The sequence below is a fragment of the Cervus canadensis genome, chromosome 9 (genome assembly GCF_019320065.1).
Source record: "Cervus canadensis isolate Bull #8, Minnesota chromosome 9, ASM1932006v1, whole genome shotgun sequence".
Lineage (NCBI taxonomy): Eukaryota > Metazoa > Chordata > Mammalia > Artiodactyla > Cervidae > Cervus > Cervus canadensis.
The window spans coordinates 6,999,805-7,011,812 of record NC_057394.1 but is presented as its reverse complement, the minus strand read 5'-3'; positions in this window follow the sequence as shown (position 1 = coordinate 7,011,812).

The following is a 12,008-nucleotide window of genomic DNA, read 5'->3' as shown; positions in this document are numbered from 1 at the left end:
CCTCTATTTTAAGGATGTTCACATATGTGTTGTCATTTGATCCCTCAGCAACTTCGTAGATTAGCCATGGAAGAAACTTTTTCTGCAAATTTTCTTATTAAAAAAAAATGGAGAGGATAATAGACATTACAAGCATTAAGCCACAATTGAAAAACTATGGCAAGCATTAAATATTATTCATTCATGTGTGTGTACATTGCTGTTTGTTGTTTAGTCGCTAAGTCACCGTCCGACTCCTTGTGACCCCATGGACTGTAGCCCTCCAGATTCCTCGGTTTGTGGGACTTCCTAGGCCAGAATACTGGAGTGGGTTGCCATTTCCTTTCCCAGGGGATCATCCTAACCCAGGGATGAAACCCACACCTCCTGCTTGGCAAGTGAATTCTTTATTACTGAATCACCTGGGAAGCCCATTTATATATTACATGGTTCCTGATCCATAAAAGGAGTTTTGCATGTATAGACTAATGCTTTTGAAAGCAATGAAGTCATTATTGGATTACAATATCAGTGATAAACAAAAATTTAAAACCATTTCAAAATCCTCCTTCAAAATGAATGGAATCAAAGATTTAAGCACATTTATAATGTAAGGGTGAAAATGTATAAACTGATCTTTGTATTTATCATGTATTTTCTAAGTACTTCATGCAAGTCAATTCATTGTTAATCTACACAATTAACCTCAGAACATCCCTATGCCTGCATGCTAAATCTCTTGAGTCATGTCTGACTCTGTGACTCAATGGACGGTAGCCCACCAGGCTCTTTAGCCCTTGGGATTCTCCAGGCAAGAATACTGGAGTGGGATGCCATGCCCCCTCTTCCGGAGGATCTTCCTGACTCAGGGATCAAACTCAAGTCTCCTGAGGTTCCTGCATTGGTGGGGGGGGGGGATGGGGGTCTTTACCACTAGCGCCATGTGAAAAGCCCTCTCCCTATTTTTCAAGCAAGAAATTACACATAAGCAAGATTAGATAAAGGTCTGTATAGTCAAAGTTATGTTTTTTCCAATAGTCATCTATGGATGTGAGATAAAGAAAGCTGAGAACCAAATAATTGAAGCCTCTGAACTGTGGTGTTGGAGGAGACTCTTTTTTTTTTTATTATTATTTTTTTTTTCCAGTGGGTTTTGTCATACATTGATATGAATCAGCCATGGATTTACATGTATTCCCAATCCCGATCCCCCCTCCCACCTCCCTCTCCACCCGATTCCTCTGGGTCTTCCCAGTGCACCAGGCCGGAGCACTTGTCTCATGCATCCCACCTGGGCTGGTGATCTGTTTCACCATAGATAGTATACATGCTGTTCTTTTGAAATATCCCACCCTCACATTCTCCCACAAAGTTCAAAAGTCTGTTCTGTATTTCTGTGTCTCTTTTTCTGTTTTGCATATAGGGTTATCATTATCACCTGCAGCTCAATTCCAGAAAAATAAATGACCCAATCAAAAAATGGGCCAAAGAACTAAACAGACATTTCTCCAAAGAAGACATACAGATGGCTAACAAACACATGAAAAGATGCTCAACATCACTCATTATCAGAGAAATGCAAATCAAAACCACAATGAGGTACCATTACACGCCAGTCAGGATGGCTGCTATCCAAAAGTCTACAAGCAATAAATGCTGGAGAGGGTGTGGAGAAAAGGGAACCCTCTTACACTGTTGGTGGGAATGCAAACTAGTACAGCCGCTATGGAAAACAGTGTGGAGATTCTTAAAAAACTGGAAATAGAACTGCCATATGACCCAGCAATCCCACTTCTGGGCATACACACTGAGGAAACCAGATCTGAAAGAGACACGTGCACCCCAATGTTCATCGCAGCACTGTTTATAATAGCCAGGACATGGAAGCAACCTAGATGCCCATCAGCAGATGAATGGATAAGGAAGCTGTGGTACATATACACCATGGAATATTACTCAGCCGTTAAAAAAGAATTCATTTGAATCAGTTCTAATGAGATGGATGAAGCTGGAGCCCATTATACAGAGTGAAGTAAGCCAGAAAGATAAAGAACATTACAGCATACTAACACATATATATGGAATTTAGAAAGGTGATAACGATAACCCTATATGCAAAACAGAAAAAGAGACACAGAAATACAGAACAGACTTTTGGAGGAGACTCTTGAGAGTCCCTTGGATGGCAAGGAGACCAAACCAGTCAATCCTAAAGGAAATCAGTCCTGACTATTCATTGGAAGGACTGATGTTGAAGCTGAAACTCCAATACTTGGGCCAACTGATGTGAAAAACTGACTTGTTGGAAAAGACCCTGATGTCCAGGGAAAGATAAAATGTGGATGGAGAAGGGGACGACAGAGGATGAGATGGTTGTATGGTGTCACCGACTCGATGGACATGAGTCTGAGCAAGCTCCGGGAGTTGGTGATGGACAGGGAAGCCTGGAGTGCTGTGGTCCATGGGGTCACAAGCAGTGACACGACTGAATGAATGAACTGAACTGAAGATTTAGATAGCGCTTTCCTGGTGATTCAGGTTATATAGCATCTGCCTGCAGTGCATGAGACCTGAGTTTGATCCCTGTCTCGGAAAGATCCCCTATAGAAGGAAATGGCTACCCACTCCAATGTTCTTGTCTGGAGAACCCTATGGACAGAGGAGTCTGGTGAACAACAGTTCTTGGGGTCACAAAGATTCAGACTGAGTGACTAACGCTTCAGCATTAAGTAAGATACACTCATAAATGATGGAGCCAATTTCAATTTGAACACATGCTCAAATTTGTACCATCTTACATCACTGCTTTAGTTGTGTCATGATGAAATGTATTTTTTTATTTAAAAAAATCCAGAATTAGGCCTATGGTCTCCTGAATAAATTTGGTGTTCTCTTCCTCTCATGATTCATTGCTGTTGTTCAGTCGCTCAGTTGTGTCTGACTCTTTGCAACCCCATGGACCACAGCACACCAGGCTCCCCTGTCCTTCACCAACTCCAGGAGTTTATTTAAACTCATATCCATTGGGTCAGTGGTGCCATCCAACCATCTCATCCTCTGTCAACCCCTTCTCCTCCTGCCTTCAATCTTTCCCAGCATCAGGGTTTGATTTGATCCATTTATATTTGATCCATTTACAATTGGTTGCTGAGTACATATTGCAATGTGGAAGGCGTTTCCAAGTCTTGAAATATTTGAAATATGTAAATAAGGGAAAACATAGTCACGTGTATACAGACATTAATACAGATGACTGTGATGGCTGAGAAAAGAGAAGCATATAGTTAGTCTATGAAAGAGACAAGATCACTATTTAGTTACAACATAAAAGCAGGGACTTCAAGAAAATGTTACTTACCTTGTATTTGCTTTTTTTTTTTTTTAGTCTTAAGACAGAGTCTTTTTAAAATTAATTTTGACTTGATTATAGTTGATTTGCACAGTGTTAGTTTCTGCTGTACCCCAAGTTGAGTCAGTTATACCTACACATATAGCCCGTCTGTTTTGGATTTCCTGCCCATTTAGGTCACCACAGAGCAGTCAGTTGAATGTTATTTCCTATGCTATACAGTAGGTGCTTATTAGTTACTCATTTTATATATAGTACTGTGTATATGTCAGTCCCAAGCTCCCCGTTTCTCCCCTTCATCCCCTTTGATAACTATCATTTTCTTCTCTACATCTGTGTCTCTATTTCTATTTTGTAAATAAGTTCTTTGATATCACTTCTATGTGGAATCTTAAAAAAAAAGAAAATGGTACAAAGGAACTTATTTACATAGTCTTGAAATTACATTCCAGCAACAAACTAGCATAGTCAGAAATAGAGGTGTGAAAGTAGCATATGTTCAGAGCCTAGCCACGGCCAGTAATTCAGCGTCAATGGGCAGGACTTCAAGAAACCAGCCTGGAGGATGGAACACGGCAGACTGGAGGGCACTGAGTGTACCGTTGAGGCGTCTAGGGCTTTTTATTCTTGGAATAATGAGCTATCATAGGTATGAGCAGGGAAATGACATGATTCAATTATTGGAAGTTCTACAAATATATTTAAAATTCTATGGAAGATATGTCAAAAGTAGAAAGTCTCATATCTTTCAATGTCAAGTGTTATTAACAGATCCTTAAAGAAAATGTATCTTTGACTTTCCTATTAATTTTTTAAAAGTGAGAACTCATTTATTTTGTAAGATTCTGATGATATAATCTCATTTCCTTATTAATAAATTATGTCTTTAGGTATAGTCTGGGGCAAATCAATATTACCCAAATATTATGGTGCTATTGCTCTTTAGTGAAAGGAGGTGTGTTACTTAATTTATAAAACTGAAGCAGAGTAAAACATAAAATCAGTTCTTAAAACACTTTTCCATTCACAACTATGTTTATTTATGAATTAACAAGTTTGCTAAGAAAAAAAAATCATTTTGTACGTATATTCTAGAGAAAATATTTTGCATATATATGAGATCTATCATAATATTTCACATATTTATTCCTAAATTTATTTATCTCTATTAATTCTCAAACCAATCAGGGTTTCTAAAAGTCCCAAGATTTTGTGTTAGATCTGTGAAATGAATAGATTTTGTGAAAACCACATAAATTTAATTAATGCAAGTGATACCCAATTTCTCCATTTAAAAATCATTGGAATAGTAGGGAATATTCTAAACCTGGCTTCCCCAATGGCTCAGTGGGTAAAGAATCCACCTGCTAATGCAGGAAACACAGGTTCAATCCCTGGGTCAGGAAGATCTCCTAGAGAAGGGAACAGCCACCCGTGCCCGTGTTCTTGCCTGAAAAATCCCACACAGAGGAGCCTGGTGAGCTACAGTCCGTGGGGTTGCAAAGAATCAGACACGACTGAGTGACTAACACTGCACTGCATTCTGAGCATACGCCATATGTTATTAAATCTTAATTTTAAGGCAAGGTAGGCAGTAATAGGCATAATTTGACTCTAAGGCTGATGAGTAAAATTTTCAAATTAAAAGGCATTAAGCCATAAATGATCCATTACCTCAAAACACATGATTATTGCCTATCAATATACATAGTAATTTAATTTTCCACTGTAATTAAATAAAAATAAATTTGAAAGATTTAGTAAATTTTTCTGAAAATGTTTTTCTTTTCTTTTTTTTCTACTCTATTTTTTGGGGACCTTCCTTCTTCTTTCCTGGGTATCTTCCTTCTCTAAAATCCACAAAGTGATGGAATTAAATTTTACTTATAAACTCTTCTCATAGAAATAGCTTCTCAATTGTGCTGTCCTTTAAGGATTTTTATTTATGTATATTCCGCCCATCCATTTACTCATTAAAATTTATCTTGAGCACTGTGTGTGTGTGTGTGTGCACACATGTGTGAGTTGCCCAATCATGTTTGACTCTGTGATTGAGCACAATACTAGGGTGATGACTAAGAAGTTCATAGGTTTTTTTTTTTTTTTTGCAGAGAGAAAACCAACAAAGGAATGCGTTATAAAATCCAGCCTGATAAGGGCTATTTGTTGCCCAGTCATGTCCAACTCTTTGGGACCCCATGGACTATAGTCCTTCAAACTGCTCTTTCCATGGAATTTTCCAGGTGAGAATACTGGAGTGGGTTGTCATTTTCTCCTTCAGGGGATCTTCCTAACACAGAGATGGAACCCAGGTCTCCTGAATTGCAGGCAGATTCTTTACCATCTGAGCCGCCAAGGAAGCCTGGGGGAGAGTGAATAGAGGACATGTAATTGAATTTTGACCTGATCCTGTTATAGGTGCAAATCACTTCATCACTTTACTATCTTCATTCACCTAAAGCAATTGCAGAGTAATGCTTAGCACACATCTCTTTCATTTTAACATTTTGTCTATAAATAGTCCAAAGGAAAACCCAGGACATATCTTGACTATGCATGCATGAGTGCTCAGACACTTCAGTTGTATTCAACTCTTTGTGATCCCATGGACTGTAACCCGCCAGGGTCCTCCGTCCATAGGATTCTCCAGGCAAGAGTACTAGAGTGGGTTGTCATGCCCTCCTCCAGGGGATCTTTCTGAACCAGGGATCAAACCTGTGTTTCCTGAGGATCTTGAATTGCAGGTAGAGATTCTTTACTCTGAGCCACCGGGAAAGCCCATCTTGGGTATGTCCATATTCAAAAACTTCTTTCTATTCTGCAGCATAAGTACCCATGATTTGTAAAGGGTTTGCTATAGGAGGTGATTGCTTCATTTTTATGTATTTTCAGAACCCATCTTGCCTATGGACTTTTTTTGTGTCCATGTCTGGAACATCTCAGTGCCATTCTGACCGTAATTGTCTCCCTCCTTTTACCCTTCCTCTTCTCCTGTCCATCACTCACCCAACCCACCCCCTTTACTTCCTTCTGGTAAAGTCTTAGGTGCCCAGTGATGCTCATAGCACTTATCATACATTATATATATAATCCCCTTACTTCGGTCTTTTTTGTTCTCTAAAGTACTCAGAGCAGTATTTGTCCTTCCAACTGCTTCTCTCTCACTAGAGACATCTTTAATGCTTCCTCTCATAAGATGCCTTTCTGATTAGACACTACGCTTATCAAGATTTCCCTAATATTCTCAGTCCTCAAATTGTAGTCCAGTTATTAATAGTTAATGTAATTTTCTACTTTCATAACATTTTTCTATTTATCTGATAACATTCATAGTGCATACACCATTGAACCCAATAAAATACATGAATGGAAAATCAAAATCACATTTAATCAGCCAGCAAAGTAATGACATTTCTGCAATTTGCTACAGTTAATTCAGTTGTGTATTGTGTTCAAACACAAAAGTAAAACTAATTTTAAAAGTGGACCAAATTGTTTCTTACAGCTATATAGCCTGATTTTTCTGAAAGAAAAAAGTTACCAACTTGTCCCGATGTCACTAAATATTCTAAAATTTCATTTTAATTACTTCATCTATTCCATATTCATAAGTAGAGGCCTTTAACAGAAGCCTTATTGTTGATAATTATATCATTCCTAACAGCTCACAATTAAAAATGACACTGTTATCAGCATTCTTGTGTAAAGTCCTTGAGCATATCCACAATAAATTCTTAGATGAGGTTAAATTGATCAAATACCTCAGAAAGCCTAAAAATAAATGTCTGAGAAAAATATGCAGAAAAGTAAACTGTTACTATTAGTACTAAATAAAAGTAGGCACTTTTGCTTAAGCACTAATACTTTGCTAGGCATTTGAATTCTTCCAAACACATTCTCATCTGGTGAAGTTCCAGTTTTAGGAAGCTATTTCACTTTACGAGAACCAGGAGTGATAATATGATTATAGATAGAACATAAGATCTCAAACAGTGTTAAAAAAGGAAAAGTAAATTATTTGGTTTTGATAAATATATAGTTTTAATAACTTACATAAATCATAGCTATATATACATATTCATATTTGTAAATAAAAAACAAATAATAGGAACCAGTGAGTGAAAAAAGTTTTAGAAGAAAACAAACAATACCATTTTCACTTGCATTTCTGTAAAAAAAAAACAACATAATAATGTCTACTACTGAAAGTCACCTCCAAATTGACACAAGCATATTGCTCCAGGTTGAGGATTTTTTTTTTTTTTTTTCTGGAAGCAGGGTGTGAAATGGTTGTAGATGTCAAGAAGTAGAATAAAGAAAATGAGATGATTACTCATTTAAGCCAAATGGAAAACTGGGTCTAATTGTCTGACTGCCTCATTGACTTCAAATAGTCTGCAGTCACAGACTCCTGGAGAGGTTTAATGCACTTGACACCTCCGCAAGGAGCTAGCAGTTCTTCCGCAGCTGTGAATGTCCATGGGGATTCAAACAGATTCCTGTTTATTCTGTGTCTCTTCATGTCTTCTCAGTACTAATTTTTTTTTTTTTACACGAACTGAAATTTCTTGGTTCATGGCTCTCTTGGTTCTAAGAAATTGCTAGAGAAAACAAAAGTCTGGGAGTAACGCTATCAAAACAAGATAACATTATTCCTTTTTGTTATTTTACATCACAGCAAAACACACTTGGGTTATTTTCAGCCTCCTAATGGTTCCATGGCTATTGCCAGCACTTTGGTATTTATTCAACCATTCAAAAAGATTTTTTTTTTGAATGGTTTGGTATTTTCCAACCCCATAACAGTTAGAAACAGTTTTTACCAGCTAAGGAAATATGTCATGGGATATTTTAATATTCAATTTTCTTTTGATGTTTCAATTGATTAAAGCAAAAGATTAGACACATGCATGAGTGTGTGTCCAGTTGCTCAATCATGTCCGACTCTTTAAGACCCCATGAACTCTAGCCCACCGGGCTTCTTTGTCCATAGGATTTTCCAGGCAAGAATACTGGAGTGGGGTGCCACTCCAGTGGGGCACTCCTCCTCCCGGGGTATCTTCCTGACCCAGGGATGGAACCCTAGTCTTCCACATCTCCTTCATGGCAGGTGGATTCTTTACTGCAAAGCCACTGGGAAAGCAGTTCTTTATTATAGGAGTTCTACTTTTCAGCTTTAGAGTTTCCATATATTTCCCTTCATGTGTTCTGATTTATTTGTGAAATGTTCCACATTTTTGTATACCTAGTCCACCCATCCTTTGAAAAAAAAATTATAACAGTCATTTTCAAGCCTTAGTCAGCTAGTTTTAATTTCTGTCTCATCCACCAGTCTGCTTCATTTTTCTTTCTCTTTCTAGGTTTTCAGTCATATCTCTTGGGACAACTAGCAGTTTTTTATTGAATGCCATACCTTGACCTTGCATATAAAAACTGTGTAGCCTTTGGGTAATGTTCTCATCTTTCAGACCAGTGGTATAGCTCAAGGGGCCAAATCTGACTCATTGTCTCTTTTTATAAATAAAGTTTTATTGGAACACATCCACATTTAGTCAGCTACATATTGTTGATGACTAGGTACAATGGGAGAAGGCAATGGCAACCCACTCCAGTCCTCTTGCCTGGGAAATCCCATGGACCAGATGAGCCTGGTAGGCTGCAGTCCATGGGGTCGGGAAGAGTCGGACACAACTGAGCAACTTCACTTTCACTTTTCACTTTCATGCACTGGAGAAGCAAATGGCAACCCACTCCAGTGTTCTTGCCTGGAGAATCCCAGGGACGGGAGCCTGGTGGGCTGCCGTCTATGAGGTCACACAGAGCCGGACACAACTGACGTGACTTAGCAGTAGCAGCGTGTACAATATGTCCGTACAGGAGGGCATTGCATGGAAGCTAAGCGGACAATATTTACTATCTGGAACTTTACAGGAAAAAAGTATGTCCTCAGGTCTCAGCAGATAAAGTAGCTTCTGATCATCTTAATCTAATCAGGGACTTGCTAGATCTCGGCTCTGTTGCTGTCTGGGAAAGGCCAACTCTTATCTGTTTCTCCCTGGTCCTTAAAGATTTTGAAATAAGGTCACAGCCAGTGTTCTGGGGCCTTTTTCCAGACACCAATCTTATCCTTATCTCAGAAAACTAACAAAAGGCTCTGCTTTGCTTTCCCTGGACTTTGAATTTAGGTGTTTAGTCTCAGCCCCATAGAATCATTCAGTGAATGTACTTAGGGAAAGACTGGCTATGTCTGTATGTGAAGCCCCTCAAATAACTGCAAAATATTTTCCATTTTTTTTTCCCTCTGCAGTTGCCCTACAGGGCATGTAAGTGTGATCACATGTCTTCTGTAATCACTCAGAATTAGAACCTGGCTCCACAGTAGGACTGCTGGCAGAAGATTTGCCTTCTTCCAGAAGGGTCTTTGCTCTCCTCAATCTTAGTCTTATTGTCTTTGTGTCAGACACTCTCATTGCTTCTTATAGCCTTTTTGTTTCTACATTTTAATTCTGCTTTTCTAGTTGGTGAAGAAGAAGGACTCATCTACCAACAGTTAATCCATATCCCACATTTAATTTTCATCAAATGTTACCATAGATGCCACCCATGTGGAGCTGTCTTCTTATGTTGCTTTCTAGTTTTTTCCTTGGGATCTCGTTTTCATTTCAAAATGTTCTTCTTATTAAACATGTTCTGCTTTGTAAGTCACCTCAAATGTTTCCTGTAATTAGCCAGCAATAAATGCATTTAATGACTAACAGGAATACATTAGAAATGTCTGTTCTGGGCATTTAAATATATTTAAATGCAATATGTTTAAATAGAAAATAAACTGCTTTTAAATAACAGTACATTTACTCTGGTGCTCTCACTGACTCTTGCAAAAGCAGTTGACAATAAAAGAGAAGCGAGTGATCATTATAAAAACAACGCTTCATGAATTTCCTTTGACCCGGAGAACAGAAATCAAAGGTACCATTCAGTGTACCTACTTATTCCTCAGAGTCATTAAAATGTTTCCTTTTTTCTCCACAATAAAATTGTCACTTAATTATCTTCAGTCCTATAATTTTCAATTACAACTTATTCATAAACAACATATTCTAATTACATCTATTGTTCCAGCCCTGCTTTTTATCCTGGTTGGTTGTTAGCATAAAAAGGATTAACTGTGAACATTTCATTGCCCATTTTAGGGACAGATTCTTGATAAATGCTCAACAGAGATTAGGCTATGATGGTTGATTGTTTAGTCTCTAAGTTGTGTCCAACTCTTTGGGTCTCATCAACTGTAGGCCTCCAGGTTCCTCTGTCAGTGGGATTTCTCAGGGAAGAATACTGGAGTGGGTTGCTATTTCCTTCTCCAGGGGATCTTCCCAACCCAGGGATCAAACCTGTGTCTCTTGAGTCTCCTGCATTGACAGGTGGAATCTTCACCACTGAGCCACTATGGAAGCCTATTTAATATTCATCAATACCCGATTTCTTTATCTAACTGTCCTATAACAAGATTTCTAATATATTCTATATATCACAATTGGTTAATAGTTTCCTTAAGTGTTTTCCAGTTTGTTATTGTTCTATTAAAAAAAAAAAAAAAAGCTTTCTAAAATTCAGTGGCTTAAGACAAGTCCATCCTAAAGGAGATCAGTCCTGGGTGTTCATTGGAAGGACTGATGCTGAAACTGAAACTCCAATACTATGGCCACCTCATGCGAAGAGTTGACTCACTGGAAAAGACCCTGATGCTGGGAGGGGTTGGGGGCAGGAGGAGAAGGGGACGACAGAGGATGAGATGGCTGGATGGCATCACCGACTTGATGGACATGGGCTTGAGTAAACTCCGGGAGTTGGTGATGGACAGGGAGGCCTGGCGTGCTGCGATTCATGGGGTCGCAAAGAGTTGGACACGACTGAGTGACTGAACTGACTGAAGACAAGGAAATGTATTATTTTTTCTGTGGTTGTAGGTTTATATATATATTTGTATATTATATCTCTTATGTGTCTGTGGGGTTACTGCACTCTGTTGGGTAGTTTCACCCTAGAGTCTCCTTGAGGAAATGGATAGATGGTGGTCGGACTGGAGTAGGAATGTGTGTTGGAGACATCTTTTATTTACTTGAGTGACAATGTAAGGATCTAATTAAAATGAATAATCTCCACATACAACTTAAATAATGGCTGTGTACCTTCACACTCTTTATTTGGGGTTGACACTCATGTGTTCACACATTTATTTCAATCAAAATCTAAAAAGTATACTTAAGCTAACATAAGAAATGATTCTATAATTACTTAATAGTATGTTTTCCACTAGGTTTGTTATTGTTTAGTGGCTGCGTCTTGTCCAACCCTTTGCGACCAACCCCCTGGACGGTAGCCTGCCAGCTCCTCTGTCCATGGGATGCCCCAGGCAAGAATACTGGAGTGGGTTACCATTTCCTTCTCTAGGGGAACTCCCTGACCCAGTGATTGAACCCACATGTCCTGCATTGCAGGCAGATTCTCTACCACTGAGCCACAGTGATTCCCATTCATTATATAGAGGAATATAAAGCCCTACTGTCTTCCTATCTTCAAGATGAAGAAAACAATATCAAATACTCCTTCTTTAAAGGAGATTTCAGAAACCTCCAAATAAATAATTCTCAAACTAGTGATAAGAGTTTGGGAGCCCTGG